The sequence below is a fragment of the Ochotona curzoniae genome, unplaced genomic scaffold (assembly GCF_017591425.1).
Source record: "Ochotona curzoniae isolate NIBS_2020 unplaced genomic scaffold, NIBS_Ocur_1.0 scaffold_4701, whole genome shotgun sequence".
Classification (NCBI taxonomy): Eukaryota; Metazoa; Chordata; class Mammalia; order Lagomorpha; family Ochotonidae; genus Ochotona; species Ochotona curzoniae.
The window spans coordinates 41,196,364-41,217,894 of record NW_024467122.1 but is presented as its reverse complement, the minus strand read 5'-3'; the positions used below and the strand labels follow the sequence as shown (position 1 = coordinate 41,217,894).

Below are 21,531 nucleotides of genomic sequence, written 5' to 3'. Positions count from 1 at the left end.
TATGGATGGGGCCTGGTGGCATGGCCTAGCGGCTAAAGTCCTCACCTTGTGTGTGCCAGGATCCCATATGGGTGCCAGCTCTAATCCTGGCAGCCCCGCTTCTCATCCAGCTCCCTGCTTGTGGCCTGGGAAAGCAGTCAAGGATGGTCCAAAGCCTTGGGACCCTGCACCCACGTGGGAGAGCTGGAGGAAGTTCCTGGACCCTGGCTTCGGATTGGCTCAGCTCCAGCCGTTGTGGTCACTTGGGGAGTGAATCATCAGACAGAAGATCTTCCTCTCTGTCTCTCCTCCTCTCTATAGATCTGACTTTGCAGTAAAAATAAAAATAAATCTTAAAAAAAAAAAAAAGAAAATTATGGACGATTTACCCAGAATAAAATATAAGTATGTCTGCCTGGTTTCAAAATGTTTAATTTTAAAAAATTTTTTAATGATTTATTTTTATCGGAAAGGCAGATTTACAGAGAGGAGAGATAGATCTCTCCACTGGTTCACCCCCCATCTGGCTAACACAGCAAGAGCTGAGTCTATCCAAAACCAGGACCTAAGAGCCTCTTTCCGGTCTCCCACACAGGTGCAGGGTTCCAAGGCATTGGGCTGTCCCCTACTACTTTCCTAGGCCACAAGCAGAGAGCTGGATGGGAAGTGGAGCAGCTAGCACATGAACTGGCGCCCATATGGGATCCCAGAGCTTTCTAGGCAAGAATTTAGCCACTAGGCCAATGTACCAGGCTCTAAAAATGTTTACTGATGAATGAAAGCCAGAGAGACTGAGTGTGTGATCTACCCCTGTGCCTACAACAGCTGCAGTTAGGCTGAGGCAGAAGCCTAGGAACTCCATCCCAGTCTGCCACGTGGGTAGCAGGAGCCCCATCACTTGAGCCACCACTGCTGCCTTTCAGAGTCTGCATTAGCAGTGACTTGGGAGTCAGAGCTGAAGTCAGCTTCAAACCCAGAGAGGTGGGAGTCTTTGTTGCTAGGCCAAACACCTCCAACTCCACAATGTGTGCCGAGTTAATGAAAACAGACTCAATTTTAGAAATTTCCTCAAAACTACTACAATCTTTTTTCCAATTGTGCCCTATTTTGTCACCTATTCTTTTTCATCTTTTATTTGCTATCAGAGAAGTTATACTAAATATGTATAATCATCATACTAGAATTACAGTAAAAGTCAATTTTTTCTAAGTTTATCTACTTATTTGAACAGAAGAATGAGAAAATGAGTTTTGCATCCACTGTTTCACTCCTGAAATACCTACAACAACTGGGTGTGGGACAGGCCAAAACAATGAGCCAAAAGGTCCTCTCAGGGTCTCCCACATGTCTAGTAGAGGTCCAAGCACTTTGTGCCTCCACAGGTCCACATCAGCAAGAAGCTGGGTCAGAAATGGAGCAAGAGCTGATCCCAGGTACTCCAAATACTGCATGTGAGCAAGCACTGGTTTAACCCAGAGTGCCACAATACCTATCCCTAACTAGGAGTTTATCCTAATAATAGTTTATAATCTGCCCTTTCTTTCACATGGTGTTTTGTAGTCTTTACAACTCCTTGCTATTTTTTCGTCCTAATGTTTTATTTACCCCCACAATGGCCTATTCTTAGCCAGGTCTCTCATTTCTTTAAAAAAAAAAAAATTACTTATTAGAGAGAAACAGAAAGAAAGAATCTATTTGTTGATTCACTTCACAAATGTTTGGGAGTCATGCATGCAATCTATTGCTCTCATGGGAATGGCAGGAATCCAATCACTTAGGCCAGGGACTCCCAGGGTCAGTATTAGCAATAAGCTAGAATCAGGAGCCAGAGCAGGCTCTGAAACCCAAGTATGTCAATGTTGGATGAGGACAACTCAACTAGCATTTTTTAACCATTAAGCGAAATGCTCAGCTCTTCATTTACTAATAGGAGAAAAATAAATTTTTTTAATTGAAAGCCAGATCCACAGTAGAGAGACAGGGAGAAAGATCTTCTATCCATTGGTTCACTCCCCAAGTGGCCACAACAGCCCAAGCTGAGCCAATCCAAAGCCAGGAGCCAGGAGCCTCTTCCGGGTCTGCCACATGGGTGCAGGGTCCCAAGGCTTTGGGCTATCCCGACTGCTTTCCCAGGCCACAGGCAGGGAGACGGATAAGAAGTGGAACAGCTGGGACGCAAACCAGCTCCCATATCGGATCCTGACAGTTGTAAGGCAAGGACTTAAGCCACTAGGCTATCACGCCAGGCACATGTTTAAGCTTTTAAAAATCAATACATTATCTTTCCCTTTTCAACTTTTGGGCTATCCTTCTGCTTCTACTGTTTTAGCCTAGGCTCCCAAATTCCAATCTTGCCACTGACTTAATGCCACAATGTCAGGTGTAATTACTTCTCAGCCTTAGTCCACTTATTCACCTCTACTGATCCAATTGATCACATATATACTAATCTACTTTACAGGTCTCATCCTTAAAATATCTTCAGTCCTCACAAGATTAAACTTCACTTCCAATACTTCCAGCTTTGTTTACCCCTCTTTCATTACCGCTTTGGGCTGTCCTGGATTTATCTACATTTGACATTTCTATCAGGTACTCTATCCAATCTTAAAACCTTGGTAATAAAAGTGAAAGATAAAAAAGTCCTAACAGACTTTTCTCATCTTAACAATGATAGGTTAGGAACAGGTATGTAGGGCAAGAGTTAAGACCTCTGCGTCACACGTCAGAGTACCTGCATCCACCTCCTGGCTCAGGGTCCTCACTCAGGCTCCTGGCAGTGTAGACAAGGAGAGCTGTGATGGCTCAGGTAACTGGGTCCCTGCCACCCATGTGGGAGACCTAGATTGAGTTCCTGGCTCCTAGCTGTAACCAGCTAACCTTCATCTCAGCCCCTGCAACCATCCAGGCAGAGAAGGCAGAGGACAAGTGACTGCCCTTGAGCTTGCTCCCTCTCTTCCATCCCGTTCCTGTCTCTGCTTATCAAATACATTTAAAAAGAAGAAAAGCCACACTTGGCCTGCCACTCCCCAAAGAGAATCATACACAATTGCACAAAAATAAACCCAGAGTTTAGTTGTTGTACTTGTTCACGTTGTATAATTCCAAGCCAATGGCCAGACTCCTGACAGAAATCTTAGGGAATGACACAGTGGAAAGGGAAAGCATCCATGCAGCCAGGTAAGGCTGAAACTCGAGGCCATCAATCTATATTCTCTAAACAACCAGCCTCTGAAAAACTACTTTATTATATACAGCAATAAGAGCCCTTCACCTCATTGCTTTCTGAAGGAAGAACTTTTTGCCCCTAGAGTTTGTAAAAGCCCGATATTCATCTCCAGTGTTACCACCTCTAATACAAGTGTCAGGGGAACTCTGTTTTACCTTCTTCACCTTGCCCATTTCCTGCCCCCCCCCATGAGTCTGTTTTAACTACATTTTTTCCATCTCACTCTCTCCATACCTTTCAATAAAGCAGTGATTCTCAAGCAGTGGATGGAGGCTACGTCCCTTTAGAAGAGCTTAGGAGACCTAAGGGGGTTGGTGAAAACAAGTATTGAATCTCATAGTTCTATATTTATCAAGTGAAAAAGAAACACTTTTACCATTGTTTAGGATATTTACATTCAGTATAACTGGACAAAACATTCTCAGTAAGATTCTGTAAAAAACAAAAACAAGCCTGGAAGAAAGGGGGTGCAGACAGAGGAAGCAGCATGCTGGCCTGGAAGGGCCATCAGTACCTCTAAGGGGGGAATAACATTCCTGAGGGATTCCCCAAATGGAATTTATCAACATTTCCTACTGATGACAGATGAGAAACACTGCCACAGTGATGACTCCATTGTCTCACAGGTGAAATGACAAACTGAACTACAACATCCATTCTCCACGTACACATCTCCTGATACTGCCCGTGCAGAACTAAATCAAGGCCGTTCTGAGGAATACTGACCTTTTTCTATAATATTCCCCTTCGAAATATCACTCATGCGCACTTAATCTCTAGCTGCACAAAGATTCAGACGAGAGTAAACTCCTTTATTTTCAAAGTATAAGTCCTGCTGTTGAAACTGTATCCTTTCAGGAGGATCAGCTGCAGATAGACATAAACACATGTTACTGAAATACAAGATGGGCAGAAGCAGCTTAACTTAAATGAGAAATTCCTTGGGAAAAAAAATAAGAAAGGCTACAATGAAATTCATCAATGTAATTTTCAGAGGACAGCGTTAAGAAAACGGGTCCCATGGAGACATCTGCAAAACCCAAAGGGTGTTCAAGCTTATCCAGAAATGGGAAACAGACATCCAAGTGAACATGCTCAGCACTGCGGTCGGGGTGGGATCAGGGAGAAAGCACACAGAATACAAGACATGGAGCTACTAACTTGAAGCCACTCAGGAATTTCTTCAGGGAGATCAAGCCCCTAGGCCTTCACCATTCTCACTGACAAATGTGCGACTACTCTGCTTCTGCTTCCCCACCACGGGGGTAGAAAGCACGCACATTTCCATCAGGGGGATGGACACCTGGGGCCAACACGACCAGTGCAAGTGAGCCCTTGTGAAATCAATAGGGCAAGCCGAATAAGCAACTATGAAAGCTAAAATCATGTGTTTTCACGGGTAAAAGAGACACTGCAGAAATGATCCATTCGCTTGGGGAAAGGAAAGGAACAGGGTAGGAAGTGAGGAGTTGATGATGGAAAGGAAAATGCGACCGGGGTTGGGGTGGGGGGGGCACCTGGGTACATTACCTGCTTCTACTGCTGGGGTTGGTGCCAGTAAGGCCCATACAGCAAAGGCAGGATATTTCCGGCAACTGGCACCCCCAAAATGGAGATGAGATACATGCACTTGAGGGAGGGAGCTAGCGGGGGTGCCCTCCAGGGTGGGGATGGCCAAGACGAGAAGATGCGGGGGGGGGGGGGGGGGGGGGGTGTGTGGATGCCCGAGGTAGAAGCAATGTTAGGGCGGAAGCTGCAGGCAGAAAGGCTCGGTAAGTCCTGAAGGAGAAAAGGAGCTGTGCCTCACCCTGGTGGGAGAGAGCGGTAGCTTTACCTGCAGCGGCCGTGGGGGGCCGGTTCGCCCCTCTCGCTGTCTCTCCAGCACCAGTTCCCCCTCCTCCTGCGCAACCCAACCTGATGTTCCTGCCCGCCCCGCATCCTCATTGGCTGCAGCCTGCTGCCACTCATCACAGGCGCAAACACGCAAAGCAGCGCAAAGGGAGGGACCAGGGAGCTCCCTTCCCCCTCCCCCGCGAGTTAGGTTGAGAATGCACGGAGAGGCCTATCCGGTTTCTAGGGCCCAGGCAAGCCTGCAGCTTGCTTGAAAAAAAGGGGTCCTGGCAAGATCAGGCTCACGGTGCGGGAAACTAGTCCTGGCGATTTAATTCCCTTCCACCTACACAGCATTCTGCACACCAAAGAATGCAAACTCTGGGGGGAGGGTTCCACACCGGGCCAGCTCCGCCTCCCTCTGGATCCCCTGCTTTCCGGCAGACCCCTGTCAATCCCTCTCCAGTTACTGTCCCCAGTTACCCCCCAAAAGGGACCAGATCGTCCCTGCCTTGGGAGGGTCGGTCCAGCCGCAATAATATGGTGCCCCTTGCTCTCTGAGGAGGAAGCACTCTTTTGGCCCGGCCCCAAAAGGCTGGCCTGCATTCCAGACACTTGCACCTTTCTCATGCAATGCCGCTTTCCATACCCTGACCCAGAGTGTCCTCTAACAACCACTGGTTTCCTCTCCCTGAAAATTCACACCCATACTCCCTAACTCGTCTGGCCCCCTGTCCCTCACCGTTCTTGAAACTGCCCATTTTGCAATGCCACTTCTGACCATGCAACTCCCCAGCGGGGGGCTATTTAACCCGTGAAGCATAGACCACAAGCTGAAAGCCCCGGAAGTAAACTGGTATTAAAAACAGCTGCTTACTTACTGACTACTAGCTTCTTCTGAAAAGTATCCATTCTCAACACTGAAATACTGTTTTCTATATCCTAGGTGGCAAACTAGGAAGCAGCTCAACCTTCCCTTAGTTCTCTTACTTGCAAGGAGTTTAGTGTTAACACTGTTGCTAGAACACCTAATGACCACTCCCGTAAACAGCAATATTGTGTTCCCACTGGCTCTGGCTCAAACCCTCTGAGGTGTCTCCGAAAGCTCCTCCAGTACCCCCCACCACACACCACCACCCATCCAATCGTTGGCCAAGTCCTCCTGACACTTGCAATGTACTGGTGGGACCGATAAATTTTGCATCTGGCAAAAGACTTCAGCTTTTATAAGGCAACCTTTACATTGCACAGATGAGGAAAGCTGAGGCTTAGAGAGCTGAATGATTTGACTATGAAACTAAGCAGCCATTCAAGAGCCTAATGTTGCTACTACCATTTCTTAAGAGAAAGAAACTGGGGGCTGGGCTATATAACTCAACTGGCAAATTCTCCACCTCCAACTGTGGCACTGGATATGGATGCCAATTCGTGACCCAGCTGATTCACTTCCCACCAGCTCCCTGCTTGCAATCTGGGAAAGCAGTGAAGGCTGGAGCAAAGTCTTGGGATGCTGCCCTATATGGGAGACCCAGTAGAAGCTGCTGACTCATGGCTTCAGACCAGCTCAGCTCCGGTTGTTGCTGCCATTTGAGGAGTGAACCAGCAGATGGAAGATCTTACTCTCTATACATCTACCTTTCCAATAAAAATAAATAAATCTTAAAAAAAAAAAGTGAGATAAAGCAATCTAACTAAACGCTTCCCTGTACCAATTTTTGAAAACACAGTATACTCAAATCAGCTTCAAGCTAAAAAATATTAAAAGTTCCTGGGCCCAGTGCAGTAGCCTAGTGACTAAAGTCCTCGTTTTGCATTCACCAGGATCCCATATGGGTGCCAGTTTGTGTCCCTGCTGCTCCACTTCCCATCCAGCTCCCTGCTTGTGGCCTGGAAAGAAGTAGAGGATGGCCCAAAGTCCTGGGACGCTACACCCATGTGGGAGACCTGAAAAAAACTGCTGGTTCCTGGCTTCAGAGTGGCTCAGTTCTTGCTGTTGCAGACATTTGAGGAGTGAATCAGCAAATGGAAGATCTTTGTCTCTCCTACTCTTATGTAAATCTGACTTTCCAATAAATAAATAAACAAAGCTTTAAAAAAAAGGGGGGGCAGACTTTTAAAAATATACATTAAAAGAAAAATATATTCAAAGTTTCCTGTCACTGAAGACAAAATACTCAAGATCAAGTTTTGTCTTTCCAGTCTTATTTTCCACTAGAATTCTAATTATATATTTGAAAAGCAGACACACGGATGAACTCACAGTAACAGCTCTCTCATCTACTCCCCAAATGCCTGAAATAGCTGGGCCTGAGCCAGCCCAAAGACAGCATGCAGCAGTTTAATCCAGGTCTCCCACATCGATGGCGGGGACCCTGATGACTCCCTAAGTGTGTGTTAGAAGGAAGATGCAGGTATCCCAAGTAGCATTAAGATGTGGACACTGCACATGGCATCTTGCCAAATGCCCACCCCCAAATTCTACAGTCATTTACATGACAACCAAAGAAACCTCAAACTACTATCCACCATGTATTTTTCCCCCCTCATCTGAGGCTAGATAACACAGTTATCTTCAAATTATATGATACCGGTGCTTGGCACGGTAGCTCAGTGGCTTAAGTCCTTGTCTTGAACATGCTGGGATTCCTTATGGATGCCAGTTCGCATCCCAGCTGCTCCACTTCCCTTTCTGGGAAAGCAGTAGAGGATGGCCCAAAGGCTTGGCACCCTGCACCTACATGGGGGACCAGAAGAAGCTTCTGGCTCTTGGATTAGGATGGCTCAGCTACAGCTGTTGCAGCCCCTTGGGGAGTGATCCAGCAGGTCAAAGATCTTTCTGTTTCTCCTCTCTCTGTAAATATGACTTTCCACTAAAAATTTAAAAATCTTTTTAAAAAATTATATGATACCTATTTTTTAAAGTACTTTTTTTTTAGATTTATTTATTTTTATTGTAAAGTCAGATATACAGAGAGGGGGAGAGCCAGAGAGGAAGATCTTCCATCCGATGATTCACTCCCCAAGTGACCACAACAGCCAATCTGAAGCCAGAAGCCAAGAACTTCCTCCAGGTCTCCCACATGAGTGCAGGGTCCCAAGCCTTTGGGCCATCCTCTACTGCTGTCCCAGACCACAAGCAGGAAGCTGGATGGAAGTGGGGCTGCTGGGGTTAGAACCGGTGCTCATATGGGATCCTGGGGCGTTCAAGGTGAGGACTTTAGTCGTTAGGCCACCCTATCAGGCCCTATATGTTATATTTAATTCACTTTTTGTCTTATCAAAACCTCATCCTTTAAGATTGACATCAGAGGCCCGCTGTGGTGGCCTAGCAGTTAAAGTCCTCGCCTTGCACGTTCCAGGATTCCATATTGAAGCTGGTTCTAATGCTGACAGCCATGCTTGCCATCCAGCTCCCTGCTTGTGGCCTGAGAAAGCAGTTGAGGACGCCACAAAGCCTTGGGATTCTGCACCCAAGTGGCAGACCTGGAATAGGCTCCTGGGTCCAGATCAGCTCTGTTCTTGTCGTTGTGGTCACTTGGGGAATGAATCATCAAATGGAAGATCTTCCTCTCTGTCTTTGCTCCTCTCTGTATATCAGATTTTGCAATAAAAATAAATAAATCTTTATTTAAAAAAAAAAAAAAGATTGACATCAATGGGCCTGGCACAATAGCCTAATGGCTAAAATCCTTGCCTTGCAACTGTCTAGATCCCTTATGGGCACCAGCTGCATTCTGGCAGCTCCACTTCCCATTGAGCTCCTTGCTGTGGCCTGGGAAAGCAGCCTAGCACAGCCCAAACCTTTGGAATGTTTCACCCACGTGGGAGACCTGGAAGAGGCTCCTGGCTCCGGATCATCGCAGCTGCGGCTGTTGCAGCCACTTGGGGATTGAGCCTTTTCTCCCTTTACTCATTATATTAACATGTATTGAATGTATCACATGGTATTAGAAAACCAAAGAAAATCCTACCTTCACTTCACATCAGGGAAGATTCTATTTGTGTCCCTGTGTGGAGAGGGTAAGGTGTAAGGGTCCTATACGTGACAAGTACAATACATGGTGGTACCTGCGATGCAATCAGCAGGAAGCTCTTGCAGAAGCACCTAGAACAGGGACTTGACTTAGGAGGAAGATGCCAAGCAGATGCTTAAGCCATGAAAAAGAGTCAACTAGGTAGGAGGGTAAGGGGCACTATCAGGAACCGTGTACTATAGCCACACTGAAGCCAACTCCTAGTGTGTCTGTTCAGCCCGCCTCACCCCCATCCACTTTCTTCTTTGTGACTTGCACTCACAAGACGGAACTCTAGAACATACATTCCTCACAGTTTTTTCTGTGTCTCCTACTGGAGAAAACTAAGGTAAAAGAAAACTTTACCTTTCCAGGCCTAATGTAAAGATGATCCTCAACCAACCAGTAGGAACTATTTAGCATGGGCCAGTGTGGTGGCACAGTATGTAAATCCTTCACCTATAGCACCATATGGGGTGAGTTTGAATCCCAGCTGCTCCACTTCCCATCCAGCTCCTTGCCCAAAGCCTGATGAAACAGTGGAGGATGACCCAAATCTTCAGGACTCTGCACCCACGTGGCATATTCAGAAGAAGCTCCTGGATCCCAATTTCAGATCAGCTTAGCTCTGGCTGTTGTAGCCATTTGTGGAGTGAACCAGGAAATGGAAGATCTCTATCTGTTTCTCCTCTCTATAAATCTACCTTTCTTATAAATACAAATATATATATATATATATATATATACACACATACATATATATATATATATATAATTTTTTTAAAGTATTTGACAATGCTAGAGTTTAACTTCAGCATCATACATGGATTCTTCAGTGACATGATCCTGACCTCTGTGGCCTTGCCTCTCTTAGTTTTGGAAAACTTTTTTTTTTGAAAAAATTTATTTATGGTGCCCAGCACAGTAGTCTAGCAGCTGAAGTCCTCACTTTGCACACGCCGTGATCCCATATGGGTACCCGTCTGCATCCCGGCTACTTAGCTTCCAATCCAACTCCCTGCTTGTGCCCTGGGAAGGCAGTAGAGGATGGCCCAAAACCCTGGGAACCTGTACCCATGTGGGAGACCCAGAAGAAGCTCCTGGTTCCTGGGTTCAGATTGGCTCAGCTTGGGCCGTTGGGGCCACTTGGGTGGATGGAAGGTCTTTGTGTCTCTCCTCCTCTCTGTAAGTCTGAATTTCCAATAGTATTATAAATAAATCTAAAAACAAAGAAGGGAGAGATTCATGTGTTTTTATTGGAAAGGCAGATGCAGGGTCCTAAGGCTTTGGACCATCTTCTGGTGCTTTCCCAGGACACAAGCAGGGAGCTGGATGAGGAGTTGAGAAGTGGAGCACCTAAGATACGAACTGGCACCATATGGGATGCCAGTACTTGCAAGGGAAGGATTAGAAAAATGAACCAACATTGAGGCCCTTTGATAATTTTCTAAACCAATTTCTCTTTGTGAGCCACAGAATATCCTTCCAACAAATTCTGTTAGTAATCAGAATACGATTCTGAGGGCTGGTGCAATGGCATAGAGTTAATCCTCTAACTGTGGTGTTAGCATCCTACTTAGTTGCTGGTTTGTGTTCCGGCAGTTTCACTTTTAATCCAGCTCTTTGCTAATGGCCCGGGAAAGCAGCAGGTCCTTGGGCTGCTGCATCCACGTGGGAGACGCTGAAGAAGGTCCTAGTTTCAGGTGGCTCAGCTCCGGCCATCACAGCCGACTGGTGAGTGAACCAGCAGTTGGAAGCGCTTTCTTTCTCTTTCTCTTTCTCTCTCTCTCTCTTTCTCTCTCTCTCTCTCTCTCTCTCTCTCCCCTCTTTGCTGTAATTCTGCCTTTCAAATAAAATAAAATAAATCTTTAAAAGAAAAAAAGATGATTTATGTCGCTTCCAATCAAGAATCCTAACAAGGTGACTACAGTCTAAATAAGAAGCCTTATGATTCAAAAAACAATGATTAGAAGAAATGCACAAAGCTCAGAAATACTTAGAAGATAACAATAGCAGAGGTTCAGCTATAAGGAGTTTCAGTTGTGACGTTCAATGGTGACATTCTATAGGAGGTCAGCTGTGTAAGTCTAAGCCCGATTTGAGAGTATACGGCAGCAAAATTCAAGATCAGAGAAAACTTCAGATTTTCAAAAATCAAGTAGAGTTTTATGTAAAATTTCTAAGGTCTTAATGCATACATCTAATCATTAAACAAGACACACACACACACAAAACCTTGAAACACTACGTGGGTTAAATAAAACACTATGCTGGAGACCCAATTACTTGAGATATGGTAGAATGACAAAATCTTCAGGAGGAGCCGAGAGGAACAAGACATTTAGAATCAGAGTAAGATATGACTATTTGAGTAGGTAGAGAAGGCAACATTAAAGAAGCAAGAGTGTAACATCACAGAAGAGATTACAAATTTGCAGGGGAGCAAGAGTGATAAAATGTCCAGTAATATAGGAACTTTAAAGTGTTTACTGGAGGGGTTGGTGTTCTGCCTAAGATGCTGCAATCCCATATAAACTGCTGATGGAAGTTCCAACTGCTCCACTTCCAATCCAGCTTCCTGATAATGGCCTGGGAAAGCAGCAGAAGATGGGCCAACTGTTTGGGCCCCTACACCCATAAGAAAGAACCAGAAGCTCCTGCCTTTGGTCTGTCCCAGACCTGGCTGTGGCAGGATCCAGCAGATGAAGATATCTCTCTCCCATGTTCTCTGTAACTCTTTCAAATAAATCATTTAAAACAACAAAATAAAATGTCTACTGAATTCAATAACTGAAAGCTTTTCTGATTTCTACTTCGCTATACGAAACTAGAAGTAACCTGTCCATATGAACTTGCAAAGCATTCTGTTTGGTCCTTTCAGGATAATTATCTTCTAATTTGGGTTTTACTCACATTTATACATGGAGGTAGAATGAGCTTTTAAGTCAAAAGAACAGGGGTTCAAATTTCTGTCCCATCAAGTACATTAACCTTTTTGAGTCTGGTTCATCCCTTTACATAAAGGAGATAACAGCGTCAGGTTACAGGGCCTTTCAGGAAGGTTGGTGAAACAACCAGCACAATGCAAGAAACCCAACTACTAGATTGAGCACTCAACAAATACCGCAAAAAAAAAAAAAAAAACCCTATTAGCTAGATAGCCAATTGGGGCAAAAAATTTCATTTCTGCCTTCCTACCCAAGAAACGCTAATCAGTCTCAGTGGAAATCACTACCCAGACTAATGGTCTCCAAAATAATTTAACTTCCTGAAGCTAATACCTACAAGCTCCAGCGTACATTCTATGCATACATTAACCCAATTTAAGGCACACAGAAATAGCTACATTCTACATTCTGGTATCAGAATAACATGTTTCACTAAACAGCTTCAGTTAGTCTAAGCCTGCTACAGGGGTATATAACGCAAAGGGGTAAGAGGCCTACATTAAGAAGGGCTTTTGACCTACTGTTAAATCGCTCCCCATCCCACATGAGAGTGCAAGGGTTCAATTCATGGTCCTAACTTCTGAGTCCAGGGTCCTGCTAACACAGACCTTGAGAGGCAGCAGTAAAAGTTCAAGTAGGTGACTTCCTACCACCCATATGAGAGTCCTGGATCTGAGAGATGAACAGTTAGATGGGAGCTTTATTATTATCATCATCATCATCATTATTGTTACTATTACTATTATTACTATTTTACAATGTGGTTCCATAGGCTCTGGGGTTTCCCTACCGCTTCCTAAATCCCCTCCCCTTACTGATTTCCTCCATACTGTCACAATATTACAATCCTTCATAGATAGTCACATGTCCATCATTCTGCTATTTAAGTGTATCGTTACATTGTAGCTATGGACAAAGGTGAGAGCCCAGCAACCTACTGTCAAGATATATTTAACAGTTTGCGGTGGTAGGGGGAAATCCCAGATTCTACGGAATCATACCATAAAATTAAAATTAATAAAAAACATATATTTGATAGTTTCATTAGGAGTACTTTGATTTGGAAACAAGAGATGCACACTGCATTGTATCATCACAACCGGTTATGATAGTTTCCATTACAAGTTACTACACTTCCCCTTAAATGAAAAGCCAAGAACCAAAATCAACAATGAGCACAGTAATGGAAGTGCTTTCCGTCTCTATGCCTCCTAAAAAAGACCTAAAAAAAAATAGGAGCCAGCAGGGACAAATATCAACTGGCTAACTGTCCACCTCCAACCATGGCATCTGATATGGATGTCATTTGTGTCCCCGACTGCTTCACTTCCTATCCAGCTCCCTGCTTATGAACTACGAAGCAGCAGAGGATGGCCCAAAGCCTTGGGAACCTGCCCCCAAGTGGGAGACTTGTTAGAAGCTCCTGGCTTTGGATTGGCACAGCTCCTGCTGTTGAGGTCACTGGGGAGTAAAACAGAGGATGGAATCTCTCTCTGTCACTCCTTTTCTCTATAAATTTTACTTTTCAATTTAAAAGGGGGGTGCAGGTTGCCCATTAATGTGTTAAAATGCTGCCTTCAGGGCATAGTACTATGGCTCAGTAGCTAAATCCTTGCTTTGTGTGCACCAGGATCCAATATGGGAGCTAGTTTCTGTCACATTTGCTCCACTTCCCTTCCAGCTCCCTGCTAGTGGCCTGGGAAAGCAGTAGAATACAACTCAGGGCCTTAGACCTACACCTGCATGGGAGACTGAGAGGAAGTTCCTGGCTCCTGGCTTCAGATCAGCTCAGTTTCGGCCATGGTGGCCACTTGGGGTGTGAAATAGTAGACAGAAGATTTTTCTCTCTGTCTCTCTATAAATCTGCCTTTAATTGGGGAAAAAAAAATGTTGTCTTCATTGCCAGAATCCCGTGTGGGTGCCAGCTCGTGTCCCAACTGCTCCACTTTTTGGGGGAGTAAGATGTCTTCTCTCAGGCCTGGCACCGTGGCCTAGCAGCTAAAGTCCTCACCTTGAACACACCAGGATCCCATATGGGCGCCAGTTCTCATCCCGGCAATTCCCTGCTTGTGGCCTGGGAAAGCAGTGGAGGATGGCCCAAAGCCTTGGGATACCCTACCCGCTTGAGAGATCTGGAGGAAGTTCCTGGCTCCTTACTTTGGATCAGCGCAGCACCGGCCATTGCAGTCACTCGGGGAGTGAGCCAGCGGACGGAAGATTTTCCTCCCTGTCTCTCCTCCTCTCTGTATATTTGACTTTGCAATAAAAAATAATTCTTTAAAAAAAGAAAAGATTTCTTCTCTCTCTCTTCCTTCTTTCTTTCTGTTTCACTGGCAAAGCAGATATACACAGAGAAGGAAACACAGAAAGATCTTTCATCTGTTGCTTCATTCCACTAGTGACCGCAAGGGCCACGGCTGCGCTGTTCCGAAACCAGGAGCCAGAAGTTTCTTCTGGGTCTCCCATGCCGGTACAGAGTCCCAGTGCATTAGGCTGTCCTCAACTGCTTTCCCAGGCCACAGACAGGGAGACAGATAGGAAGTGGAGCATCTGGGACACTAACCGGCCCCCACAAAGTACCCAGCAGATGCAAGGCAAGGATTTAGCTACAAGGCAATTACACCAGGTCAACCGCTTCACTTCTCATCCAGCTCCCTGCTGACAGCCTATGAAAAGCAGCATTAGGCAGCCCAAGTGTTTGGGCCCCTGCCACACGTGTGGGAGACCTGAATGAAACTCCTGGTTTTTGGCTTCTGCCTTGGTCCAGCAGCTGTATCCATCTGGGATGTGAAACAGCAAAAGGAATACTTTTCTCTCTCTGTCATTTTACTCTTCAAACAACAGAAAATACTTTTTCCAAAATAATAATAATAACAAAAACCACAAAAATTTCTAAAATAAATGAACAAATTGGGATTAGTGTCCTATATCCTATGACAGAATGACTGAGTTCAAGTCCCACCTCCACTTCTAATCCAGCTCCAAGTTAACACACACCCTGGCAATCAGCAGATAGTGGTGGCTCAAAGCATTTGGGGAATGAATCAACTGATGAAAGATCTGTCTCTCTGCCTTTTAAACACATAAAAATAGATTTAAAAAAATGTTTTAAAGAATCCCAGGAATCCAAAGCAGGGGCATAAAAATTACGGAATAAAACAAACAAAATGCTCCGACCTTCAAAGAGCTCCCGGTGCTCTATGTCTTTGGTCACTTTTCCTTTGCGACTTATCTCCTCTACCGACTCTTCAAAGTCCCTTTGATCCTAGACTCTCTTTTCTTCCCATTCTATCCTTTACTTTTAAAAATGCCTATTCAGCCACATAGCCCCAACTATAATTCATTCCTTTCTCCAACAAATTAGCCACATGATTATGTCTCATTTATATCTCTGGGCAAGAAATTGCGTATGACCTACAGACCCATACAAGGATACTTCAAAAAGTTCTTCAAATGAAAATTCAGGCCCATTGCAGTAGCCTAGCAGCCAAAGTCCTCACCTTGCATGCGCCAGGATCCCATATGGGCACTGGTTATAATACTGGCAGCCCTGTTTCCCACCCAGCTCTCTGCTTGTGGCCTGGGAAGGCATCGAGGATGGTCTAAAGTCTTGGGACTCTGCACCCATGTGGGAGACATGGACTAGGCTCCTGCCTCCTGGCTTTAGACTGGTGCTGTTCCAGCTGTTGCGGCCACTTGGGAAGTGAATCATCAGATGGAAGATATTTCTTTTTGTCTCCTCTCCGTATATCTGACTTTCCAATAAAAATAAATAAATCTTTTTTTAAAAAATGGAATTCACTTCCCTGCTAAGCTGTACCTATCATTGACGAGCGCAAGAACGAGCATTGGGGGCAGACTATGCTGGACAAATGTAGGGGTACCTGTTGGCACACATGAGGGCCAGGTCTGGAGGCGGGTCAAACTGAGCTAAGCTGCAGCATCCACTAGTGTGCACCAGAGTAGGGCTGGGGCTGGCTAGTTCTCAGCAGAGGCTAGCATGCACACAAACCAGGGCTGGAGGAAAGACTGCTGGGAGTTATCAGGGGTTGCCCTGACCAGCCTGTGGCACCCACTGGTATATGTGAGAACTGGGTCTGCGACGGGGATGGCTAGACTGGGTCATGACATCTATCAGTTCATGTGAGATATGGGGCTAGGGTCGAACTGACCATGCAGCTGCATCCTCTGGTATGTCCACTGGCTGGTGCAGATGGCTGACTGTATCTGACCCCTATATTGGCTGCTGCACTGAGGTCACTTCAGGCGGGGTTTCTCACTAGACTCTGACCCTGGCCACCCTGGAAGATCACAGCATGTGTGGTCTGACCTTGGAGTTCATGTAACAGGACTGGACCTCAGTTGCTGCTACCTGTGCTGAAGACAGCATGCCCGGATGCACAAAAGGAACACACCAGGGGGCTCATGTACGCCAGTGGGGGATGTCAACTACCTCACCAGAGGCTGGAAAACACAACAGGTTGGATGATTCTTCTGACCAAACTTTGCAACATGTTCTTGGGTCTGTGGAAGTGCCAAGGTGGACTTTGTTAACTAATAGATCTTAGAAAGGTTTTCACACCCTAGAGCAACGAAAGCAAAAGCTTCTCAGAACTATCAAAATCACTAAAGTGGTTTTGGAATATTCTTCCCCATGTCGGGGTCTCTAAGGCACCATCAAACAACTGTCCCCCTGCCCCAGGTGTTGACGTAGTTTGACAGCAAAGGAATGGTCCCCTCCCCTTCCTTCCATGCAGACACAGGAGCAAAAACAACACACGAACATTTCCCCCACCCACCTTCCTTCATATCTGACCCTTCCCACCATAATCAGAGAACCACAAGGGCGTGCATCCCTCAACTATGTAAACAGAATTAAAAAGAAAATTAAAAATTAAAAAATAATAACTTCCCCTATATAATAGTATAGCCTACCTAAGCACTGAAAATATATTAAAAAATGTGATTTTTCTCAACTCCAACATAATTATTTCACACATGAGAAGACTAAGGCACAAATAGGAAACTTGACCAATATCCTGAATCCAGAAAAAAATGGTATTAAGTTCAGGTTTAGGCAATGTAGTTTGATATGTCCCATGTTTAACCTCCCTCCCATATTATACTCTAAGTTATGTTTCTATTGTAAATTGTCTTGTCACATCTCTTCATTGCAGAGATTTGAGCAGCTGATTATATCACTGATAGTTCCCTCCCTAGCAGAGTGCAAGTTTCACAAAGGCAAGGACTGTGTATGACCTGCTCCTGGCAGTATAGCCTTTGCTTATCAGTAATGGGCATTCAGTGTACTTCTGTTGAAGGAATACCTTGAACTTCCAGAAGAGATGTGTGGGAGTGAAACTGCAGGCATAATGGGGTGATTTTTGACAAAAGCAATGGCTTCAATTGACAGTAAATGGGCAGTGGCATGTTTTCCTACCAAAAGCATTCAGAATAGAAATCATAACCTCATACACAAGAACACCTCTCTGGCCCTGGAGCAGACCAGGATTCTACCTAGAGCCAAAGGACTGTCTACAAGAAATGTGAAAGAATGATTTCCAGGGCCTGGTATATAATGGATTGGTTGGCTAATCCTCCCCTTTCAAGCGCCAGGATCCCTTATGGGCGCTGGTTTGTGTTCTGGCTGCACCCCTTCCCGTCCAGCTTGCTATTCTAGGCCTTGGAGGGGAGCAGAAGATGGCCCAAAGCCTTGGAACCCTACAGCCACGAGGGAGATCCAGAAAATGCTTCTGGCTCCTGGCTTTGGATTGGCTCAGCTCCGGACACTGTATCTACTTGGGGATTAAACCAGCGATAGAGGATATTTATCTGCCTCTCCTTCTCTGTAAATCTGCCATTCAAATAAAAATAAAATAAATCTTTGAAAAAAAGTTTCTCTAGTGAAATAATCATTATTGAAAGTAATGACTGTTGGGCCCAGCGCCGTCGCCTAGTGGCTAGAGTCCTCTCCTTGAACGTGCCAGGATCCCGTATGGGTGCCGGTTGGCTTCCCAGCAGTCCCGCTTCCCATCCAGCTCCCTGCTAGAGGCCTGGGAAAGCAGTTGAGGACAACCCAAAGCCTTGGAACCCTGCACCTGTGTGGGAAACCCAGAAGAAACCCAGAAGAGCTCCTAGCTCCTGATAGGCACAGCTCCGACCACTACAGTCACCTAGGGAGTGAATCACTGGATGCAAGATCTTCTTCTCCGTCTCTCCTCCTCTCTCTATATATCTGACTTTGCAATAAAAATAAATAAATCTTAAAAAAAAAATAAATGAAGTAATGATTGTCCCGGCATGATAGCCTAGTGGCTAAATCCTTGCCTGTATGCACTGGCACTCCATATGGGCATCGGTTCATATTCCAGCTGATCCACTTCCCATCCTGCTCCCTGCCTGAGGCCTGTGAAAGCAGTAAGGGATGGCCCAAAGCACTGGGACCCTGCAACCTCAAGGGAGGCCCAGAAGAAGCTCCTGGGTCCTGGTTTCGGATCAGCTCAGGTCCAGCTGTTGCAGCCACTTATAGCGTGAACCAGCAGATGGAATATCTTTTTCTCTGTCTATTCCTTTCTCTGTAAACCTGATTTTCCAAATAAATAAATACATAAATAAATCCCTTTTAAAAATAACTAAATAAAAAGTAAAAAGAAAGGAATGACATTTTTGTAGTGGGTTTAGGATTACTACTTTTGGGTGGGTTTAGGACCATAATGCCTTAGTGGTGACCAATTTACAGCTGTGGCACGAAGCAAACAGATGACACTATAATCTTATGACTCAAAAACAAGGCACGGATTAATTTTTAAGTCTACTTCACTGTAATACTCCAGTCTGGGCTAAATCTGAAGAGAGAAAATAACAGCACTAATCTTTAAGGATCATTGCCCTTAGGTCAAGTTTAGACAGGGTCTGGAGCAGTTCTTCACTGGCTTAGTCAGCAAGGTGAAAAACAAGCAGCCAAGTTCCAGATGAAGACCACCTAACTGACAAATGTATCCACCTTTGATTACCAGCTTTGGGCACCCAATATAAGTAACAATATGCAATACAGTTTAGGTAATAGAGCCCTTTGCGACCCTCTCCATGCTCTCCTACATGCTTCACTGCATGCTCTAAAGCAAGCTATATGCTCACACATTTGTGCAGCCTACTAGGAAAATGTATTTGCTAACTTGAACTTTAGGCTATGAGAGATTGCTTCATTGCAACATTGATGTTTAGAGAGAAAACGTGGAAGAAGGAAAAACATCATAAAGATGTTACTATCAATAAGACTTGTGCCTTTGGGCATAGAAACTGACTCCTGTGACATGGGCTTGATGAAAATATAGTGGGTTAAACTGACTCACATTGGCTACATGCAAGTCCAACCAAGTGATTTTCCTTTATAGAGCTTAAAGTATTTCATGCACTCTTATCTTCAGAACAACTAAGTTAAATAAAAAAGAAACAAACTATCCTTCTTTTAACAGAGAGGAAAACAAGAGGAAATTCTCTATTCTCAAGGTTCTACAACTCCTAAAAGTACTGGTTTCACCGGCTGTCAAGTACAGTGATCAAAAAGTGTTCTCCCACGGGGGTCAACACTGGATTTTTAAATGGGGGCAGACTGAATAATCAACAGACTGTGCTTCAGAGCAGAGTCCTACTTCTGGCTGAGTTACCTAACCTCACCATGTCTTTTCTTCTATTGTGTAAGATGAAGTTAACATCACATACAATGTGGAGATGATTCTGAAGATTAAAAGATAACGCATAATGCATGGCACACAGTAGGTAAATAAAAAGGGATTATTCCCTGTCCAATATTTTAAAGCAGTCCTACTAAAAGCTTCTCTCAAAGGAAAAGGATTCCTCAAAGACTTGGCAGAGCTGATGTGCTAAGCAGAATGGTGCAATACTGAAAGAGCTGTCAAAGTTTCACAATTAGCATAGCAGGACTGCTGGGCAGAATGAAAGGACTCCAGCACTACCATGCTGGGCTGCGGCACAGCCCTGTAACCTCCTAACCGGGCAGCAGACGTCAACCATGGCTGGTGTCGACAGCAGCATCCCAGGTAATTCAACTCATCATTTCTATGTTGGTAGGGATATGCCAGTGTCTATTTCATAAGGCTCCATTTACTTCATTATACGTAGAGTTCTTCAACTAACCAGGCCATTCCTTAGCTGATCATATGCTCAGCTGCTTTAGCTTTTAGTACTCAGGAAAACAATGAAAAGGAAATGGCCATTGCATATACATTTAGGAACTGATTTAAAAATTAGTGTATCTGTATAACATGCAAGGCAAAAGTCCTGGCAGTTGGGCCTAGCTCTAATCCTCACGGCTCCAATTCCCATCCAGCTACCTACTTGTGGCCTGGGAAAACAGTCGAGGATGGCCCAAAGCCTTGGGACCCTGCACCTGTATGGGAGACCTGAAGGAGGTTCCTGGCTGCTGGCTTCGGATTGGCTCTGCATTGGCTGTTGTGGCCACCCGGGGAGTGAACCATCAGATGGAAGATCGTCCTGTCTCTCCTCCTCTATATGTTTCTGACTTTGCAATAAAAATAAAACAAATGCTTTAAAAAAAGAATAAAACAGTGGTCAGCAAGTTGACTCGACTGGCTAATCCTCCCCCTCTAAGTATGGCAACCCCTGTGAGTGCTGATTTGTGTCCTGGTTGCTGCACTTCCTTTCCAGCTCCCTGCCTGTGGTCTAGGAAAGCAGCAGAGGATGGCCCAAAGCCTTGGGACCCTACACCCACATGGAAGACCCAAAAGAAGTTCCTGGCTCCTGACCTGGGATCAGCTCAGCTCCAGCTGGTATGGCCACTTGGGGAGCAAAACAGTGGATGGAAAATTTTCTGTCTCTCCATCTCTGTAATCGTGTCTTTCCAATAAAAATAAATAAATCTCAAGAAAGAAATAAACAAAGTAGTTCAGTTTTCACGCTATATAAAGGTTGAGCAGTTAAGCCATTCATAGTGCTGTTTTGAGTTCTGTCTTCTCTGCTTCAGATCTAACTTCCTGTTAATGAGCCCGGGGAAGGCAGCAGGTAATGGCCCAAGAGCTTGGACCATGCTATTCCTGGCTCCTGGCTTTGCCCTGCCCAGATCTTTCTGTTGTGCCACTTTAGAAGTAAAACAGAACAGAAGATTATTCTATTCTCTTTTTCTCATTTCACTCCTCCTGTCTCCTTTCATTACCTTTCAAATAAATAAGGAAGTCTTTTTTTAAAACAGTCCAAAAGCCTTTCCATTCACCCACAACGCTCATAAGCAGCTATCTGTCTACCTGACAAACTCACATCCCACGCACACAGTTCTGTCATGATTTGGGCTCTAAATAGGCAGCCAAAGTACAAAGTCCCTAATTTCTCCTAGAACCAACCAAAGAGAAATTTCCACCTCCAACAGGATAATATGTCTCTGAATATCTATATCCCAAAGAAATAATTCCTAAAGGTGCATGTAGTTCATGTCTAAAGTAGCTAGTGAAAGGAAAAAGGAGAGCAGGAAATTGGAAAGATTTCTATAATGACCATG

At 44.9% G+C, this 21,531-nt stretch overlaps 1 protein-coding gene across 9 annotated transcripts in view; it reads right to left on the bottom strand.

Moving 5' to 3' along the window:
• CHD8 (chromodomain helicase DNA binding protein 8) overlaps window positions 1–21,531 on the bottom strand; it is a 73,936-nt gene that overhangs the window by 46,464 nt on the left and 5,941 nt on the right. For 4 of the 9 annotated variants that reach the window (XM_040969857.1, XM_040969866.1, XM_040969864.1 and 1 more), the window contains exons 2-3: window positions 3,935–4,075; window positions 3,443–3,510 (exon numbers count right to left, since the gene is read on the bottom strand). The exons of 1 other annotated variant lie outside the window; for it this stretch is intronic. The gene's annotated coding sequence lies outside the window, so the exon portion shown is untranslated. 4 more of the 9 variants (XM_040969858.1, XM_040969861.1, XM_040969860.1 and 1 more) reach the window with 4 other exon arrangements.